The 22,107-nt window shown below is 42.5% G+C and overlaps 1 long non-coding RNA gene across 1 annotated transcript; it reads right to left on the reverse strand.

Annotated features, from left to right (window-relative positions):
- Positions 1 to 1,934: 1,934 nt before the first annotated feature.
- On the reverse strand, positions 1,935 to 21,029 carry LOC109324464. Its single transcript, XR_002104940.1, has 3 exons — positions 20,859 to 21,029; positions 11,168 to 11,171; positions 1,935 to 1,946 (listed from the first exon to the last, which is right to left on the reverse strand). It is a non-coding gene; the product is annotated as an uncharacterized LOC109324464 (long non-coding RNA).
- Positions 21,030 to 22,107: the final 1,078 nt, after the last annotated feature.

Genomic DNA, 22,107 nt, shown 5'->3' on the forward strand with positions numbered 1-22,107 from the left:
AGTTCAGTCTTCCTAGCAATTTAATTGGTTATGAGAGTTGCTATAAAAGGTCTGACGACCCCTCCCTCAGAAGGAGACCCGCAGAACTGGAGACAGAGCCTGGTCTGTTCAGGGACTGTCTTCCAGTTAGGCTTTTTGGTCTCCTCCTTCGTCTCGTGTTCCATATACAAAGCTTAGTATATTATATTGATCTATTGGCTTACGACCTACCTGGCATTGATCTCTAACCACAACCTCGGATCACCCCTTGGACTCTGACTATGGTTTTGACTACTTACCTGGTTCTGGACCTCGGCAACCATCTCGACCACCCAACCGTTCGGCTGTCAGCGGACACCAGCGAGTTACGGTTCTGTGTTGTCAGTTGTTCCTCCTTTATAAACTGTTGACCATCCCTGGGACTTATCCGACAGGCTTGTCTTGTTGGTGAAGCCCGTGGGACAACAGGTTCCTCTGTTGTGAGTTAATACTGTAACTGAAGACTCCATACCTGTGCTCTTCCAAGCGTAAGTCAATAAATCCATTCTGTTAAAAGAACTCTCAGCTTCCGTGTCGCTCAGAACTCCACCACCGCTAGACCCAGCCTAATCGTTCGGTCTCACTGTGACACTTGGGACCCTTCCCTGGGGGAGGATTACCCAGCAGGGAGCTCCAAAGTGGATGGATCTAGACCATTCTTAGTGGTGGCAGATGACAGAACAAGGAGCAACTGTCTCCAGTTACAACAAGGGGAATTTAGGTTAGATTTAGGAAGAATTTTCTCACTTAGTGGGTAGTAAAACACTGGAATGGGTTACACAGAGAGGTGGTGGAATCTCCATCCTTGGAGGTTTTTAAGACCTGGCTAGACCAAGCTTTGGCTTGGATGATCTGGTTCGGGATGGTCCTGCTTTGAGCAGGGGATTGGACTAGAGGAACCGCAGCCAACCCTAATTTTCTATGATTCAATGTCAAGTATTCTGCTACAGTGGGACTTTATTATGACAGATTATGTTGGCAACCTAGGTCAGACGGTTTGTGGAGAGGTCCTTATAAATTTTTTGACTTACAACACTTTCAAACACTATTTTCTGTGATTCCATGGTTGTCAGAGATATTAGAATTCTGCAGGTATTATTAAACCCTGAATGCCACTGCCTGGTTATATAGCCACTGGGTCAGGAATGTTTGTTTCAATTCTGTGTCTGGGACAAGCATTGGAGCTATATTTATTCTGGATACAGATCATTCATTCAGTATCCATCAAACACTACATTTTAGTGATAAAGGAATTGTAAGTTACAAATAATTCAGGAGAACTTGGCACTCTGAGTTTCACAGAGGGGAAACTAAGTTATTTGCTAAAAGTCACATAGGTTGTCAGTGCAATGGCTAGGATTTTAACGTAAATTTTCTAAGATCAAGGCTTGTACCTATTCTACTGGGCTTTTCTTACTCTTAAAGTATCTACTGACTGAGGGTAGTTCATTAACAGGTTTCAATACAACATATCCTTACTTCTGCCCACAGGTGTGGTCTGTGGTGGCATGCCTAAAAGAAAGAAACTATCAAGAGAGTGATCCCAGTGGTGGGCTCAGCTTCATAATACACACAACAGCAGGTGTGGAGCAATACAAGTTTTTTCCTCCTAAAATACATTACATCATGTTCAAGACATACTTTAAGACCCACGTTATCATCCTAGCCAGTGAAAAGTATAATTAGTACTTTGTGTCTATTCATAGATATTTCATAGATGTTAGGGGCTAGAAGGGATCTTACAAGATCATTGGGTCCAACCCCTCTGCACTTGGGCAGGAAAGACTGCTGGAGTCAGCCAACCCTAGCAAGGTGGATGTAAAAGTGTTTTTTGAAGATTGCCAGGATGGGTATCTGTACCACCTCTGGGGGGAGCCTGTTGAGCAAAAGTAACAATTCCATGAGAAAGTTACAGCCTGTTCTTTTCACTGGGCACTTTTTTCTTTGATATCATTTACTTTAGACCCCAACTCTATGCGGCACCTGACAACTAGGGAGACAATGATCCAGTTGCTTATGGATCCTGTTACTCATTAGCCAGAACAAGCAGGGAGCAAACACTAGCACACATTGCTCACAACAGCTTTATTCAGAATGAAGACAGCTTCAGGCCAAATCCTAAAAACCCAACAAACTGGGGACCTGCACTGAAAAATAGTTCTTTCCCACACATATACACTTTAGTTCAGGTTCATTAACATTCACTCCACCTTTGTCCTTCCTCCTTTTTCACCCATTTCTCCTCCCATCTCAAGCTTCTCATTGTTTTACTGTTTACTACATTAGCATGGAATTTCCTATGCATTTCCTTCATTTACATTCCTCGGTGCTAAGAGCACATGCATAAGACTTTGACCTCTGCTTCTTTCGGTCACTTGCTGCTTCTTTTTGTTTTTTTGCTGACTCTTTCATCTCCAGGGTCTTGCTTTGGCTTTATCTCCTGATGATAGCTGGTGGGCTGCATCTTGTTATTCATACACAATGGGAGCTAACACTACAACTTTGTTTAGAAAACTTCTTGCCTAAGCATTTACAAGGTTACTCTTAATATATTAGCCTGCCTTGTGACTAGCAACTTTTGGTGAGACACAAAAAAAAGCCTTCATTCAGCTGCACACTCAGGGCTCCCCAAAATCCAAATTATTGTCACCCTAACACTTACTAGTTATTTCTTTTGGAGGAATCACATTATTTTTATATCATGGTGTCAAAAACAACATTAAAGGGCATATAAAACCCATGAAAGCTTTCTCTTTTCAATGCATGGAGACAATATATTAGTTTTAAATAGTGCATTTTACTTTGTATAAAGGCCAATGCAACATTCACTGAAATCAATCACCACTGGATAAAGCTTACAATATTAACAAATTACACATGAAGAAGCTGGGTGGTGGACTGAGAACTACTGGTACTAATAGAACATCCTTAGATCACTCTACATACAAAAATCATTCAAGTCAATGTGAATTTAAACAAAGCCAATAAAATTTATAAAATGTCTAGGGTCATATCCTTTAAACATGTTTTTATTGAAAATAAAGTGGTAGATATTTTCCAGAAATCAAAATTTTTATTACATTTATCAGTTTTGAATTTCAGAATCAAAGAGTGATAGAAGGGTGAAAAAAATCTGTCATTTCATATTTCACTCATGCTAATAACTTGTTTAGTTATTTTCACACACTGAACATGGTTATCCATGCATTAATAAATTTTCTTGTGACAAATCACAGCCCATTTTCTATCTTGCTATTTAAGAAACTTAATTTAGTTCATGAAATATACTAGGGCTTATTAAAAATTGTCTTTAAAGAAGAACTCAGAGGTTTCATCTTTTATAAAACTCTCTCAAAAATAGGGTGACTACCAGCTGTGGGAACCTGCATATTGTTTAATTGTTCCATCAGAAAATGGATTTTGAAAGTAAAAAGTATTTAAGCTCTTGCTTTTATCACAGAAGTACCAGTGTATCCACTCAGGAAAGAATGGGCTGCTACACATACTGCCATACAAAATAAGGAGAAAATATTCCCACAATCTTTTAAACCCTTAATACTAAGTACATTCAAAAGGCAATTTCTTTAAAAATTTGTATTTGTGGAATCTGCCATCCCTTTTGGGTCATTAATTTGTCAAGATTTCAGCATAAAAGTTTGACTTGACCTGACAGGTTTAGTGTGTCCCTCCATCCCCCCTTTCCCCCCCTCCCCCCCACACTTCAGAATAAGAAGGCTGCTTCTGGTCATTGATAGGTATGAAAATTAAGCAAGCAATAAAGCTTTTACCTTTCAGATTCATATTTCCCAGGACTCTTATTTCTGTATACTACTCTTTCCTTAGTTTTTTCTGTTTGCATCACCCTTCTCTTTGTTGCTTCTTGTTTCCTCTCACTGTATTTATTCTTCTTTTATCTATAATGCATGTGGTATGTAATTCATGTTTCATGAAGAATTCAGAAACTTTTTCGTTTCACTCAAGAGAACAAAGCAAGCTAAGTCTCAAAGTAAAAGTCGAACACTGAAAATGATATGGTATAACTTAGGTATTAAGAAGGATGTAATGACAAGTGAGATGAGAGTGTACCTTTTTTTATTGTCTATCCAATGCATACATGGGAAATGTTGCCTTTGACTTGGAAATGTAGTGAGTGAAACAGAGGAACCACGCCAGAACAACATAACAGCCCACCTTAGGAATCATTTCCAAACTGACAGCTAGAAATTAAAACCACACAGTCCCTATGTGATTGCAACAGAGGTTTAGATGGGAGCCCTGTTACTGTATGGGTTTCAGGTAAGGATGACCTGAGATTGCACCCTGCCAGGTGAAGGGAGTTTCACATCAGGGGAGGGACAGGATGATTAGCCTGCCACAGCTGGCATAAATCCGGCCATGAAACAAACATCTGTTGCCTTCAGGCACTGGAGGATGGAGGAGAGACCACTGGGACCCTAGAAGAAAGAAGAGAAACCTTACTTGTGACACCAAGGGAAGCTGGGATCTTGGGACTTTGGATGATGACAGGTCAACCACAAGTCTAAATACTCCCCCAGGAACCCCAACCAATCTGGCGAGTGTAGAGAAAGACTTCAGGGCTCTGGGATACAACTCTGCTGGGAACCCCAAGAGCTAGAGAGAGTGGCTCCAGGACAGGGCTTAGGTGGCAGAAGACAGACTGAGCAACCAACTCATGGAGGCAGCCAAGACCAGACCAGACCAATGATTCAAACAGCAAGGGAGCAGCAGGGGCAGCTCCCAGCATGAGCTGCAAAAGATGCAGAGAGCACATTCCACTCATAAGACTTTTTAACCCCCAGAGACTCTGGTAATTACAAAGTATCCCTCAGGCATCCCATGCCTAGAGTACTTATCTGTGGCTTGGAATGCCATCGCTAATGAGGTAATTAGTGAGGATATTGTTACAATACGGACTCCTGCTATGCAAATAAAGGCTACTCTGTGAGAGTTTACTATCCAGGTGGCTGTAGTGATTCCTTGCTCAGATACCATCACTGAATCCCTCTCTTTTCTTTTTATTTAAAAGTCATGACAGTTGAGTTCAAAGGGAGACTGAGCTGGGAGTGCCCCATCCCCCAAAAAACCAAAACAAACCTGGTGCATTGGCCGGGAACTGACTGATATTCACCTGAGAAGCCATGGAATCTATGGACACCCAGGTCCCAACAGACTGGCAGCAAGAACATAATATTACTCTAGGTCTCCTACAAGGGCAGCAAGCCCAGTTGGAGGAAATTGTCAGAGTGCGCACCCAGGAGGCTGAATCCTGGATTCAATTTTTCTCCCACCAGCAAGATTTATGCTAGAAAAATCAAAGTCCAACAAATCTCTATGGGGAGAGAAGAAGGGGCCAGGATTCCTTGGATATTTCCAAAGGATGATGTAGACGACTACCTAGAAGCCTTTGAGAGGATGGCCACAGCTGCAAAGTGGGATCCTAGCAGTGGGGTGGTCCAGATAGGCCCTCTTATCATTGGGCCAGGACAAGCCACCTACCACACCCTCACCAGAACTGGGGTCAGAAATTATCAGAAGGTGAAGGAGGCTATCCTTTACTGGTTGGAGATCTCCCCTGAAACCTACCATCAAAAATTCTGAGTCCAGAAAGGAATGGAGGTGGCCAGCCCTCACCGGCTGGCCCAGATGCTTAGGGATCTGATGTGGCTACAATAGTATTGCAGCAAATCCTGGACCTCAGAAGTAGCTCCCAACATTGGGTTCAATGCCATAAACCCTAAACAGTAGAAGAGGCTCTACAGCTTGTGAAGGATTATGCTGCTGTGGAGGGAGAAGGAGACAGCTCCAAGAGGGAACAGCTGGGGGCCCCAGCACCAGGGCCCCACTAGATGGGGCCCAGCCAGAACCAAAGGGGTGAGAACACATGGAACCTCAGGCCTGGCACTCCAGAGAGGTAATATGCTACAGATGTGGGGAGAAAGGTCATGTATCCCAATTTTGCCCATGGAGATCCCAGGTGGAGATGCCTATGGAGAATAACCATATAAGAAGTTGGATTGCAGCTTCGGTTGGCATAAGGTGCCAGGTCGCCAAGACAAGCCTGCGGTTGAGTTTATGGTAGGGGACACCATTATTCCCACTGCAGTCAGCTCTGGTTGCTCACAATTGATGATCCAGGCAGACCTATTCCCATCCCCCCGGGAAACCCTGAAAGCCCTGTGAACATGGTCTGCATCCATGGGGCCTCATACACCTATGAGCTCTGATGCATCAGGATCACAGTGTTGGGTCATACAAAAGAGATTGCTGTAGGCCTTGCTGAGATGCTTCCATTGCCCCATACTCCTAGCAGTGGATTGGCCTCACTTGGAGGATGTTGTCACCTGGGTCCTAACTCAAAGAGGTGGTGAGTGGGGAAAAGACCTGGGGGTGGCTTTCTTCAGGACCCCAGAGGAGGAGGAGGGAGGAAACCTGGATATCAAGGAAATCATAGGAGATGGCTACTTCCAGGATGAACAATGACAAGAGCCCCTGTTCCAGAACATCTGGCGGTCTCAACTGGCCACAGGTGAAGGAGGGGTGATGGACCCCTGAAGGGCAAAACAGAATCCTTAGTTCAAGGTAAGAGGGGGCATCCTCTACCAGATGGAGGACCAGGAAGATGGGGAGGAGAGACATTAGATTCTGGTTCCCTGGAGGTAGTAGGATGCCCTGTTGTGGGTAGCACACACACTCCCCATGGGGGGACATCTGGGCCAGAAAAAAAACAAAGGACGCTGGAAGCAGCAAGTCTTCTGGCCTGGCCTCTATAAGATGGTTGAGAAATTTTGTGCTGAGGGCCCAGGGTGTCAAAAGTTGGGAGGGGTAAAGCCAGCTAAAACCCCTTTGATGTCCATGCCGTGGCAGGAAAACATTTTGATCAAATCGCTCTAGATGTGTTGGGACCATTTCCCTGAAGCCGGGTGGTGTATCAATTCATCTTGGTCATTACTGACTACACCACCCACTTCCCCAAAGCTGTCCCTCTCAGGTCAGTGACCACCACCACAATAGCTGGGCCCCTTCTGAAGTGAATCACATGGGTGGGAATTCCCCAGGAAATCCTTACTGATCAGGGACAAAAAACTATATCCAAGGTTCTGAAGGGGATATGCCAAACCCTGAAGATCAAGCAATTTCAAACCTCCATATATTATCCGCAGATGGACAGTTTTTAGTAGAGTGTTTTAACCATACCCTGAAAGCAATGATCAGGACCTGCATACAAGGACACCCTCGAGGTTGGGATGCAGTGATACCCCCTCTACTTTTCTCTATCAGGGAGGCACCTCAGGGCTCCACTGGGTATGCACCATTTGAGTTAGTCTATGGTCACAGTTCAAGAGGATTGCTAGACACAAAATGCAAAGAATGGGTAAAAAGGGCCAGAGACCCAGCACAGAGCTGTGAATGACTTCAGGGAAAGACTAAAGAGGGCCCAGGAGATCTCTCAAAAGAATTTGGGCCACACGCAGGAGAAGCAAAAAGAACATTATCATTCTTGGAGAGCAGAGCTAAAGCTTGAGGTGGGTGGCTGGATGTTAGTGCTACTCCTCGATAACTGCCACAAACTCTTATCCAGGTGGCAATGCCCATTTCAAGTAACAAGGCACATGGGACCAGTGAACTATGAGGTCCTCCAGACAAAACACACCCAAAGGAAACAGATTTACCACATCAACATGTTACGTAAGTGGTGCCAACTGGAAGGGTGGTTGATGAGAGAACCGGATGGGCTAGAAGAAGATGATGCAGGGATGACCCAAGAACTGGCAGGCACCCCATGGGACCTGAGATCAGTGATCACTTAAGACCTGAGCATCAGGGAGACTTGAGGGCCTGATAAATGAGTTCTGAGATGTGTTTAAGGAGATGCAAGGGAAAGTCCAGGGCGTAAAACACCAAATCCTAACCCCACCAGGGCAAATAGTATACAACCACTGGAGAAGACTGCCCTGACACCTCTGTCCCATGGTCAAGCAGGAAATAGATCAAATGAAGAAACTGGGGATTATTGAAGGGTATCAGAGCCCATGGAGGAGACCAATGGTGGTAATCCTGAAGCCAGACAGTACAATACACCTGTACATTGACTATCACAAGGTGAATGAGATTGCAACCTTTGATGCCTTTCCTACACCACAGGTGGTTGACATGCTGGAAAGGGTCGGTCAGGGTCGATATATATCCACTCTGGACCTGACCAAGGGCTATTGGCAGATCCCCATGGTGGCAGCAGACAAGGAGAAAACAACCTTTGGAACACCATGAAGACTGTTCCAATTCAGGCAAATGCCCTTTGGGTTCCATGAGGCAGCCGCCTCTTTCCAGCAACTGATGGAGCAAGTGCTAGCACCTCACCAAGAGTATGCAACTGCATACATTGATGACATTATTGTCTTCTTACAGTATTAGAAGGCACACCACTAACACTTATGAAAAGTCATGGAAGAACTCAGACAGGCAGGGTTAAGAGCCAATCCCTGGAAGTGCACACTAGGAAAAAACAAAAAGCAGTACCTAGGTTTCATAGTGAGACAAGGCCACATAAAACCAGTTGCTGACACTTGCCCACTGCCTCTCCCCTACCTCTTCCACCTAAAGCCTTTTTCTCCAACTTCCCCCCTTCTTACTATCAGACCCTATTCTCCCTGAGCACATGATAGTAAGAAACACATTTGAAAACACTTACCTTGAAAAAAAACATACCTATAGTAATTTGCATATACTACCAATAGACTTAGTTCATCCAGAATAGATGCCATATACCTTTTTTGAAACTGCTGCAACTTTTGACTCAGGCACTCTACAAACACATTTTAAGCAACATTTTAATATTTATGAACACATTATAATATAACATAATAATCAACACCTCCTCTGGAGGACCCACTGCTGCTGTTGCTGTTGCTATCCTCAGTTCCATTTGTCTCCTTTTCCTCACTGTCCCTTCTCCCCTCTCTGCTTGGGGGGTGTTGGAAGGTCCTATGAAACATGTCTCTGTGTCTTGTGGCTGCTCATGGTCATAAGGCCTGTGCTTTGCAGGCCATACAAGCTCTGGCATTGGTTCAGGATCTTGTAGAACCAGGGTGATCCACCCATGATCCAAGGTCTATGGTTGGTTATGGTTGAATACTCCCCAGTGTTTCATAATACGTCCTGCAAAATATCTCACAAAGCAAGTTGCTTTGGATTCTGTGTCCTTCACCAGATTGCACATCATACTCATAAATTCATAGCACTAGTTATGAACAATACTAATCCAAAGCTCAAACACCCCAAATCTACCATATAGTTCATTTGGTTGGGCCCCAAAAGAGTTAATAGCACTTCAAGCCATGGTGACCCTATAGCTCAGCACTGCTTAGTAAGCATGTGTACTCAGATACTTCCAGCAAAGGATCCATCTGCTAATTACACCTCCCCCTCTCCTCCCACACTCATGACTGGAACTGGGTGTTGATGTCATAAGCCCTGGGATGCTCCAACATTTTATATACAGATGAAGGGTAATCTGGTTCAGCTCCACCTCATGGATGGCAAAGCCACACTAACTATATGTGACAGGCTGGGGGGGGGGGGCTGAGGAGGAATTCTGGGTGACTGTTTGGTGCCCTATTTGGTGATATTTGTGAGATATTTAAGGCTGGTAAACAAACATGAATCACTAGAAATGGGAAAGAAAGGTAAAGCACAGATGTGAGAGTGAACAGGAAGTTAAAATGTATTCAGTGTAGTGGCTCACCATTACTTGAACAAGAGTCAGCACTGAGAGGCACTGAGCACAATGGGTATTACCATATATCTGTTTCAGAGGAGTTGTAGTAATCTATTCTTCTGATAAGTGTCTATCACCATGTTTGCCTCATATAGACCACATGTTTTATAGTTATGCTCAGTTTTGGAGGCATTTAATCAATTTCTTACTTGGTTTCTATTATTGAGCACATGCTGGTTTTGGTAGCAGCTTTATTATAGATAATGCATTGAATGAAATTTCCTGGTATGTGAGTGTAAGACAACAGGATTAATTCCCTGTGCTGATTGAAGAAAATATCCTCATCTTGTACTTGAGTAAATGTGGTAGGTACACTATAACCAATGGGACAGCTTGACCTGGAGTAGACCCACCTCACTGGACTGAATTAGATTCAAGGTAGGATGACCTGGATAATAATTTTGAGACCTTTTGAGTTACACAGAAAAGTATCTTAGATACCTGAAGTAGGACTTAAAAAGTTAAATCTTGCCTAGGTAAAAAAATTAAATCAACACCCTATGTTCCAGAGGCACCTGAAGCCTAATTGCATATATTTTCAGTGTTAAAACTGCTAGGTGTCTGCAAACTGTATTCCAAGGATACCCCAAAACATCTTAGTCTTGATAGAACTGAGTATCTCATCAGCTGACTCTCACCAGAATCCATCAAGTTGGTGTTTTTCTGCCCAAGAGCAAGATCTGTTAAACTTGTTGTGCCAATGCTAACTAGGTTAGGTTCCAACCACCATCTTTAAGATTAAACTACTAAAAAAAAAAAGGTACAGCTTTGTAAGCTTAATAGGCCATGCTCATTGAGCACCTTTAATGAAGAATGAAACAGATTCACCCGAATGACTGACCAAATCTGAACCCTACTCCCAACCAGGGAAAGTTTAACTCCATGCCCTAGAAGGATCCTCTATCAACTAAGTCCATGGGTAGAATAAGACTGTTATCAGCAATTATGTTATAAAAGAAAAAAAAAAATCCCTATTCTGCTTTTGAATGAAAGCTCTTTCAGAAGAGGGCTCTAGCTCTCAAGTCTGAAATAGAGGAAGTAACCTCTTAATAGTGCTGAATCAGCTCTATAAGTCTTTGTCCTCAGTATTTTCCATTTGCTAGATTAGCTGGTTCCTCACTGAACATACTGGCTTTCCAAAGCATTAGAAGGCAGCTCTCCAGAGTATTAGGTAGGGAACCTAGGTGTATAAACCTGTGGATGTAGCTATTTTTGTACCTAAAAGTTAAGTGCAGCAATACTTACTCATGCACTACCAAATCCTTTTAAACATATGGGCTGTAGTCCAGAGAATGGGTATATTCACCCAGTAACTCTGAGAGACGCTACCCTAAACAGCCTGAGAAATAGTACCATTCTTACAGCTTAAGAAAAAGAGAAGTTAGCAAGAACACAGTAATGGTACAAGCGAATCCGTCTCCTCTTTGTGTCATTGATTAAAAAATATAGTGTTTATGCTGCAATTTAACAAATCATTAGTACTATCTGAGGAACTGACAATCATATTTTCACTCTGGCTAAAAATCACTACAATGCAGATGACTATAACAAACATCTATAAAACATGTAGGGTTTAATTGGAATTTAGAATCACCAGTAGTTATTGCCTTTGAGACCTGCTAGTACACAGGGTTTTTCTCTGTTTAAGTTTAAAGGTTACACAACCAGAATGCCCTATGCCTCTCTTCCAATAGTGTTCTGTAACAGTATTTACACTAAGGTTGCATACACACATTCATATAATTGGAGAGAATTCTCTCAGGGTTGTTCTCCTGGTGGAAAAAATTACCCAGAGTGGCATGTACAGATATTCAAATGCTGAGACCCTGAAGAGCGGAGTGCTTGTAGTGCTGATACCATGAAGCTGCGGGTGACTATGCATACATCTCAGATTGCTCTACAGTGTCCCTTATTTTGCCTGGTGACAGATGGCAGCAGTAAATAGGGCAGTCCTGGTTGACTGACCCAGACTGCCCATGGTCAGCCTACGTTTCCCTGCAGCACAATGTAGGGATTGTGAAGAGGGAGTTTTCCTACTGAAGAGTCCAAGGAGCAATGAACTGTTTCCTGGGAGGGCAGGGTGAAGGAGAAAGTTGGAAGACTTGGTTGCTACAGCTGTGTACTTCTCCCTAATGTGTTTCCATATTATGATCAATAAGCTAACTCTTACGTTATTTACAGCTACAAAACAAAACATTTTAGGAGGGATGACCCACTTAATACTGGCTTCCATAAGGACTTGTTAGAAAGTCTCTATATTTAAAGCACCAGTAAAAGTTAAGTTAAAAAAATATTTCTGTTACAGTTCTCTTCTCAGAAGAATCATCACAAAGATCGGCTAAGAAAGCATTTCAATTTTTTTATTATCTGGCATTTGAAATGTCTTATTATCTTCTGACTAAACACACACGTACTTATGTAGCTAGCAATTAAGACTCTAATAATAGCTAGGTGATAGTAAGGAGGAAAGACTAACATTCCTGTAAAATTCAGTGCTGCACATTACAACTGAATGGCTAAATCAAAATTTCCAGGTGACCTGTAAGCATAATTATGAGCAAATTTCAGCAGTGAAATATGAACTCACTTGTACTTTTAAATTTACTATAACTATATCAACTAGGTGTACAGTGAGTTCTTTAACTGGATATTTCATAATAAAAGAAGAGAGTTGGAAATTAAGACCATATTCACTTGTATATTGTGTCATTTTGTTCAGTTTCAAGAGCTGCAATGCATCATCAGATAATGCCAGCAAATCTAGTCTAAAATTCTTACAGCCAACTAGTGAAGTGACCCATTTGACTGTGTAGGTGTTGAAACCACAGTCCCCTAGTTTTTTAATGAGAATGGGGTGAGAGACAATGTTGATGGCCTTCCTAAAGTCCAGAAAGACTATGTCCACTGCTACACCTGTGCCTAAGGATTTGGTGACTTGGTCATAGAAGGCCACCAGGTTGGTCTGACAGGACCTGCCTCTAATGAACCCATGTTGGTTGACCCTAAACATAATCTCCCCTGCTGGCCCCTTGCAAACATGTGCAAGGATAACTCTCAAAAAGCTCATCCAGGACCAAGGTAAAACTGACTGGCCTATTGTTTCCTGGGTCCTCCTTCCTCTCTTTTTTGAAAATGGGAAGCACATTGGCCTTTTTCCAGTCCTCTGGCACATCACCAGAGCACCATGAGTGCTCATGAAGCCATGCCAGGGGTCCCGCAATGTCCTCTGCTGATTCCCTCAGTACTCTGGGGTGCAGATTGTCAGAATCTGCTGATTTAAATTCATCTAGTCCCTCCAGAAGTTCCCTGACTAGGTCCTCACTGACCCTAGGCCTGGCTGCATGTCCCCTGTGACCTACAGGGGTCCCATGGGGGGGTGGGGAATGACCTGGTCCCTTCTCAGAAAAATGGAGGCAAATAAATTGTTAAATAAGTTAGCCTTGTTTTCTGGTGTGAAGACCAGATTTCCTAGCATGTCCTGCAGAGGCTTCACATTACCCAGTACCTTCTTTTTACATCCTATGTATTTAGAAAAGGACATCTTATTGTCCTTGATCTGGGTAGTTAGTCTCAGTTCCATCTCCACCTTAGCCTTCCTGACCACCCCCCTACAGCCCTGAGCAACCGAGGCATAGTCCTCCCTGGTGATGGCCCCTCCTTTCCATTGGGTGTATGCCTTCTTTTTAGTGAGGAGACATTACCGTATGGTTTTGGTGAGCCATGGTGGCTTTTGTGCCCTCCTGCCCCCTTTGATCCATGTTGGGATTACCTCCCTTTGGGCTTGGATGATCGTCTCCTTAAGGAATGACCACTCTTCATGGACACCCAACTCCCCTCCTCTCTGGGACCTCAGTGCCTCCCTGACTATTCTCCTTACCTCATTGAAATCCATCCTCCTGATGTCTAGGGCTGCTGACTTGTTGCAGGCCTTTGCCACCTTGTGCTGGATGGTGAATTCCAGCAGGCAATGATCACTGTTGCCCAGGTGGTCGAGCACCCGCAGCTCCCTCACCAGGTTGTTGCCCATAGCTAGGACCTGATCCAACAAGGCGTATCCCCTGGTGGGACTGTGCACCTGCTGGGTTAGATGGAGATCTAGTATCTCCGCTAGGAACCTACAGGAGCAGTCAGACCTGGCTGACTGCTCTTCCCAGCAGATGTCTGGAAAGTTCAGGTCACCCATGACGACCATGTCCTTTGACCTAACTGCCAAATATAAATTTGCTATTGATGAATTAGTACACCATGAGAAATTTCAGGTTAATGATTGCTTGTGCAAGAATAAGCCAACACAACCACTGTAGGATTAGTTACATCGGCCATGTGGTGTTTTCTATTTCTTGACTGGATAGGTGAATATGAGATATGCATGACTGGAAAATGGTACCATTGGTTTAAAGGAGTCACTGAGAAATTTGTTGTTGGAAGTTCAAATCAGGACTTTAATATTTCCAAAATTGTCTCACTGAGTGAACACTACTCTGAACTATTATTGCCAAAACTTAAAGCTAACCCAACACAAATAGCTAGGGTAAAATTTAGTTTTAAGTTTTTCTAGGCACAGACAGACTGTGCAGAGTACTAGCAAGGCTACTATTCTGACTGGAATACTTAGTTGCTGCCTTACTAAAAATAAATACATGATTCACACAGAATTTTTCTACAGCATACACAGTTGAAGTCCCAGTTCCAACAGCACGTGTTTGAAGCCTTTCCTGTCTTATTTAGCAAGACTGTATCGTTGCAAGAAATTCTGCATGGCAATAACTGAAACGTGTTGTTACATATCTGTGGCAAGGAACCTTTAGTTCCTGCCACTTTAAGGGCTTGAGCAGGCAGCAGAGCAAGCTGCAAGTGACAGCAGGGCAAATCATGCGGTCACATGACAATCAGCAGGCTGCCTGATTGGAGGAGGGCTTGACTGCTTGAATGTAAGACCAGGCCCAGGGAGCAGAGCCAGCAGTTGCAACTGGGGAGCTGAAGGATGAACATCTTCTGGGTGGAGTACTGCTGTTCTTGAAACACCTTGAGATTAGGGTAGGAACTATGGAGATGGAGGAGGTTCCTAGTCCTGGGGCATAACCCAAAACTATACCCTGCTGGGGTTGAATGGTGTGGTGGGGCTGCTTGTGGTGGGGCAGTCTCCAGGAAATGGCACACCAGTGCCCCTACAGTGAGAGGTGAGTATTGGGTGCCATATAGCCTAAGCCCCCATGACTTTGTGAGTTCCCCCATAAAGGGGACAGGTTTGGGGTCCAGGCATGTCAACAGGCACCTGAGGCCTGAGTGGGCCATAGGCTGAGTTTGGGATTGCCAAGGCCAGAGAGGGATTGGGGCTGGAGTGAGCCCAGAGTGTGGGGCAGTAGGCCTGATGCCTCATCTTTAAGTAGGGCCTGAATTGGGTGGCCTGAAGGTATGTGAGGAGTCAGAACCAACAGTGAGAGCAAGGAAGCCTGAAGGGTTGTATGGAGTAGGGACAAGGTTGCCTGAAGGGCCATACAGAGTAGGGGACAGTGTGTGTAGACCATGGTGGGGCATGAATGGATGCGACCCAGTACAAGGGGCCATGTGAGTGGGACCCAGGTATGGGGTGTGAAAGACCCTACCAGAATAATGGTAGGGTGTGTCCTGGAAAGGGCTACATGACAGTCAACTGATTGGATGCAATCTGCGAGTCATGGGACATGGTATAAGAGAAGGTCAGAGTCTTGTACTATGCCCTTGGCATCAGGGCATTAAATAGGCACCCTCCCACCTAGAAATAACTGATTTAATTCCAACAAAGTTGTGGCAGGAAAGTCAATTGAGCACACTGTTCTAGATAGGTGGACAGGCTGACATTGTAACTGGCCCCGGGACAGTCCCCTGTCACAATGTCCTTATCAGCACTGCTCAATGCAATTGTGTTAGTGTTGTGTCCTAAGACTTGGAAAAAAACTGCTGTGATGGCTGTATAAAATGTCTAAATTTTAATACAATAAATAATAAAATAGCAAAAAATAGTGATGCTCAGGATAAGGTTGCCCATACAACCATAATTTAGTTCTCCCTTTATAGACATTATAGTACAGTTTAAACTTAATTGCCTATTATATCCTCCAATAAAGCTCTGACTCTTTCACTGCATGGATGGTCCTTGCATATTTCTTTTCATTTTCCTCATTCAAAAGGTGGCACTAGGCCTTGTTCAATTAATGCAATCCAAACACTGTACTAAACACAAATTATTAACTCCCTTGTTGACATGTCTTCAGTGCTCTCAACACATCAGAGTGTGTCAATAATATGTACATTTTTCCTTCCAGCATTTCTAAGATGAGGGGCTCTTATCATTCCCATCTTACTCAAACTGAGATACAAAGAGATTAAGCCCTGAAGAGCCAAGAAGTCACCCATTGTGGGAGCCCAAAGCATGATTCTTAAGGTCTTATTTTTCAGCGCACATACTAGATAGCACTTAATAGCTTCAAAATAGTTTCTAACAGGCTGCAGTGATTTTTGCAAAAGCTTGACACTTGCATTCTTTCCACACTGGTGCCAAAGTTTGCAGAGGAGACAGTCTCTCTCCTTTCAGATGCAGTGCAGAGTTGCACCTTGCTACCAGAAAAAAAAAACAACAGCAGGAAAAATTCTAGGCAGCCTCTATATCCAAAGTTATCACTTGTGCAGTAGGTACTGACATTTTGGTAAGATTAACTGCCTATTCGAACAAGCCTCTAACAGAACATATGCAAATAATGTATTTCACTAAATTAGAGGCATATTTTACCACTAGCATGATCCTGCTATCAACTTCTAAGCCCTGATCCCCAATATGGAAGTGCTGGTCTTCTAGGAATATTTTGGATTTGGACATGGGCAAGCAACTTATTTTTCACTAAATCCAATCTTAAAAATGACTATTCAGCCAAAATACTGAACAAAATTCAACTTGAGGCAGACAAATAGAATATCAGCCCCAAACAGTTAATATTTAAGCAAAGAAGTATGCAACTGAAATTAGGGCCTTCTAATGGAAAATTATGTGCAACATTAAGGCAACTTCAATTCCTATTTGTGATATTTCAGATATCTACCACCTTCATTTACTGAGTTCATGCACGTCCAGTTTTCTGTCAACTCTCACCATTCACTACCACCTGTCACAAATAATTTGCATGTGGGCATAAGTTTGCAGTTTTAGTAGGCAAAGGCACAGTCAAATTCCTGTAACATCTTCTGCCAAAAATCTGCTCAAGGACCTAGGGAGCATTTCAACAAGTCTATTACTCTGTTGTATTAATTAAGCACTGAGCTAATTATAACTGGCTTTATTGGCCATCAGCACAAAAAATAAATGCAGCAGTAGATAAAAAACCCAAAGGTTTGTGTTAAAACCTTATTCTATCTCCAGGGATTAGATCAAACATTGTCACTAGCATTCTCAGAGCCTGAAAAAAGCTCAAGTAGGAAGGATACAAAGGCTAAAACTGAGATTCAAGAAGACACTTTGATAACAGCACTGAGGGTCATGGTGGTTAGCCACCATTGTAGAATCCAATCCCATAAGCTAAGTGCTGGGGCTGTCTATACAAAGCACAGAAAGCACACAATGGATTAAAACTAGCACATTGAGTTTCCCTCTCTGTGCCCCTGCTGTTCTCCTGTTCTGTGCCCAATTCTCGTCTTCTCTCCCACCACCAAACACTGCAGTTCTGTCTGTTTAAGAGCACTGTATCTTTACAGTACTATAAAAAGTGCTCTAAATTTTCAGTGCTGGAACATGTCCACCCCTTTAGGTGTGACACAAGAATGGTTGGAGCCCTTTCTAAATGGCATCAGCTGGTATGTTCTAACTGTTGCACATGAACGAGCTGAGAATGATTCAGATGTAGTCTCTGTGCATGCTGCAGCCTGAGGCACTGAGCCTAACTCCCCACCTAACTCCATGGCAGTGGCATGCAGCCTGCATGGCTGCTAGGGGGCTAGGCCAAGGCCATGCTTTGTGCCTCATACTAGAATGAGGACAGAGCCTGCCAGCATTGAGTGAATGTAAGCAGGAGAAGCAGAGGCTGGAGGTGGGGGAAGGGGGTAATGCAGGAGACATAGGTGACAAGTGAGTAGGCACAAGCAGGAGGTAAGCTGCTTGACTTCCCCACTGCCTGCCCTGCTGTAGCTGTGGGATGGGTGAATTAAAAACAACCATCCAATAACTGGATTCTATACATGGAAAAATTATAACAAATGTATACATTTTCCATGTATAGAATCTAATTATTAAGGGGATCATCTTAAATTGGGGGTCATCTTAGATCAAATAAATACAGTATTACCTAGTCCATAGAATGCTGTATTTTATAAGTTCCAGGGACAGAAACTGACTTTCTAAACATTTCCTAGAAAATAAGAGCTTGGACTATAATCTTCATAATGCAGGTAATGCATACAAGTACCATAAATAAAACAAGACACTATGCAAATCCTAGCAATTTAGGGTCCTTGTCCATGAAAGAATATTAATGAATTATAATGTTTCTGATAGAGCTGTGCGAAGCTTCAGTAGCTGATTCTACTCGAAGGAGATTCAGCTCAATTTCAAGACTGAATCTTCAAATCCATGAATCAGGAGAAGCATTAAAAGGTCCAAATCAAATTGGAAACCTCCAAATCAATTCAGAGATTCAGGTAGTCCCCACTCACTGCCACAGGGAGCTGAACCCAGGCTCCTTGCCAGTAAGTAGGGGGTGCAGGGTCTGGAGGAGGGGGGAGAAGACCATAGGGGAGACTCCTGCTCATCCCCATCTCCCACTCCCCCAGTTCCCCCCCCCCCCATAACTGCTGTGCCCAGCCCCAGGGTCCAGACACTTGAAAAAAAAAAAGCCCCTCACTCACCAGCTATAACAGTGGCAATTGGAGATTCTGGAGGCTCGTGGCAGAGCCTCCCCCATGCAGAATAGGGCATTGGGGATCGCCACACCCCCACCTGGCACCCATGCAGTGGGTGTCACATTGCAAGGGTACAGCATGGTTCAGCAGGGTGCTGCGGGACTTTGCACACTGTCCAGGAACTGGGGCCATTCAACCTTGGTGCTGCTGGGCTCTGGGTGACTGTTGGAGCCACCACTCCAGCTCTGGAATGGTGAGCAGTGCCAACCAAATAGATACTAAACCAGTTGGGGGGGGGGAAATTAGTTTTACTTATTTGTTTTTAAAGTTTGCCTGTGTTATTTAAAGGAAACTTAACTAGAACTCCCCACATGTTCTAGTTAAAGAAAACCTCTCAGTGGAGTATGTTCCAGTAAGGACCAAAGCCAGCATTCCTGTACTTTAGTTTTTTAAGATATGCTAAGGAAAGAAGCTAGGACAAATCTTATTTCTGAGGTTAAATTATGTTTAAAAAAGATAGAAAAAAACTTGTTCATGTTGGTCTTACAATACCATGAACAGTAAAAGCTCCTACCTGGAGCAGTAAGAGAGAACAAGGTTCACTACAGGTCACCTTTAAACAAATCCTGACAAAAATATTTTAGCCAAATTTATGCCAACAGAGCCAAAGATTAAAGACCTACACTTATCCACCCACCTTTTCAAGAATACATTGTTGTAAATATTGTTTCCAGATAAATATATAAACAAAACATGAAATACAATGATACAATGACTGTATGGTACTGTTAGAATAACTGACTATGCAAATGCAGAAGATGGAATACATCAGCCAATTGATTTCCCCTTCCTTGCCCCCATACCTTTATCCACAAAAGCTATAGGGAGTTGGAATATTTCTCTTACCTACCTTGAATTTGGAAGCTTGGTTCAGAATGGTGCATTATTTACAGTTGAAGGAGGCAAGACCCAGAAGGCAAAAAATGTTGTCAATATCCTATTAACAGAATTTGTAGACACAAGAATGCACTGGCACACTACACAAGAGCAAGTTTATCAAGGCTATTGATTTCCTAAACAAGCAGATCTGTGAAGTAAGTGTGGAATTTGGAATGTCAGACACCAAGAAGACATCTTTGCCTACAATTAATTCCATCTTATCTCTAATCTCCCTTGCACTTTTCATAAAATAGAATATACTATGGATGCTGTTTTTGAAGTCACTTTTTAAATGAGTTTTATATACAAAGTTAGAATATTATATTAAATTCGATAACAATAATTATCCTCTGTGTGCTTCAACTGGTTTCTTTACTCAGACACTAAAAACTGAAGTGGCTGGGACTATTCTGATTTCTGAAGAGAGATGCATTTAAAACTAAATCTACCATGTAGCTTCTGGAGGAAAATATAGAAATGATGTCACATTTCTTTTAAAACAGCCACTGTTGTCCTTGGTAATCCTGAAAAGAAGTGAAATTTTGAAAATAGCAAGAGGTTCACTTAGTAAATAATTTAAGCAATTTGATTTTCTGAATCAAAGGTCTATGTTGCAAGGATGAGTTTAACTTCACCCAGAATGTCAGAAGTAAAAACTTTCATGACCATACTTTTATACTTGTAAAATATGGCTAATTCTATCAAGATTTCATCAGTGCGTATATGACATCTTAAAAAGGCATGATATCCTCTTCCTGATGATATCCTCTTCCATTTACAGTTGAATCATCCAAGATTTCCTTAAACAGCTCAACCTACCACTTGTAAGAAAAAATAGTCTAAATGTTTTCCTATGTTAATGTAACAAAAAAGTTTACTCTTGTCACCAAAGATCACTCCCATTTTCTTTTCTCCTACGTTCAGTTGCAGAAGCTTCTATTAGAAGTGGGTAATAAGGCTCCATCTCCCCTTAATTTCAACTCTCCATTTCTAGTAGTTAACAATTATATGGCAACATGAATATATCTTTGTTAGACCCCGACTCCATGTGGCGCCCAACGACTAGGGTGATGATGATCCAATTGCTCATGAGTCCTGTTACTCATTAACCCCAGCAAGAAGGGAGCAAACACCAGCACACGTTGCTTGTAACAGCTTTATTCAAAATGAAGACAGCTTTGGACTAGCTCCCAAAAAGCTAACAAACTGGGGACCTGCTCTGAACAATAGTTTTTCCAACATTTATACACTTTGGTTTATATTCATTAACATTCATTCTACCCTCACTCCTCCTATGTTCCACCCATTTCTCCTCCCATCTCAAGCTCCACCTCCATTTACTGTTTGCTTCATTAGCATGGACTTGCCTATGCATTCTATTCATTTATATGTCTTTTTGCTTAAGCACGTCTAAGACCTTGACTTCTCTTCTTCGGTCAATGGGTGGACTTTGACCAAAATCTGGAAGCTTCTGGAGGCTTCTTCACCAATCACCATTCATATTTTTAGTGTATGTTCATCTCAGATTCTGTTACCAATTATATGTTGTTTTTCACATTCCAGTCTGTTTTTCTGTCTCAAGTTGTACCATCTTCCACATTCCTAAAACATCACCTAATTCACAGCACTCATTCTCACACAAATTCACTTGCTGCTTTTTCCTCAGAAAATGGTTGACATAGTTAAGATGGTTACTTAACATAAGCAAATGGCTGGCTTAGATATCATTCTGCCATATGGTCAGCAGCTTTTGCTACACCACAGGTTAAAGCCTTGTTCCACCTACAGATTCAATGCTCCCCAAAAAGCCACATAGTGTTACCCTAACAATATTAATATCAGATACACCATGACTCCAAACATTGATGCTTCTCATAACATAAAATATCATTTAAACAACAACAAAAAACCTTATGGGGTCCTAGTTTTGAAAGTCTAGTCCCGAACTCACATTTGAAACTCTTAAACTAGAAAGGATCTTAACACTTCAAAATTCAAAATTCTGGAACATCCAGACTAGAAATCAAACTTTTGAAAGGAAAGGTTGTGTGCTTCGCAGAAGTTCAGGCTGGAAGGGACCTTGTTCACATCTACTATCATGACCATTGGTGAGGTTCCCCTTTCAAATGAAGAAATCATAGAAACAGAGTTATGTGTAATCCAAATTTTATATGGAATTTTAAACTAAGTTAATTTGGAACACAGTCAACAAGAGAGCAGTTAAAAGAATAAACAGACCAATTTCATAGAATGCTGATTAAATGTAGTCCCACCTACTACCTATATTCACAAAGTTCAGCATTGCCACCATAAAAATTAATCAAGTTTTTCAAATCATTGGCTGGCCAAAACTCAAACATATTCTTTAAAAATGGGGTAGAAAACTGTTTGATGACATTACAAAATGGAGACATTTGGCTCCAAATTCACTTCATTCAAAAACATGTCTCATGACTTTCCCTTATTTAAGTTTTTGCACTATTTAACTT

The sequence above is a fragment of the Crocodylus porosus genome, unplaced genomic scaffold (assembly GCF_001723895.1).
Source record: "Crocodylus porosus isolate Cpor-Errol unplaced genomic scaffold, CroPor_comp1, whole genome shotgun sequence".
In the NCBI taxonomy this organism is placed as follows: domain Eukaryota; kingdom Metazoa; phylum Chordata; order Crocodylia; family Crocodylidae; genus Crocodylus; species Crocodylus porosus.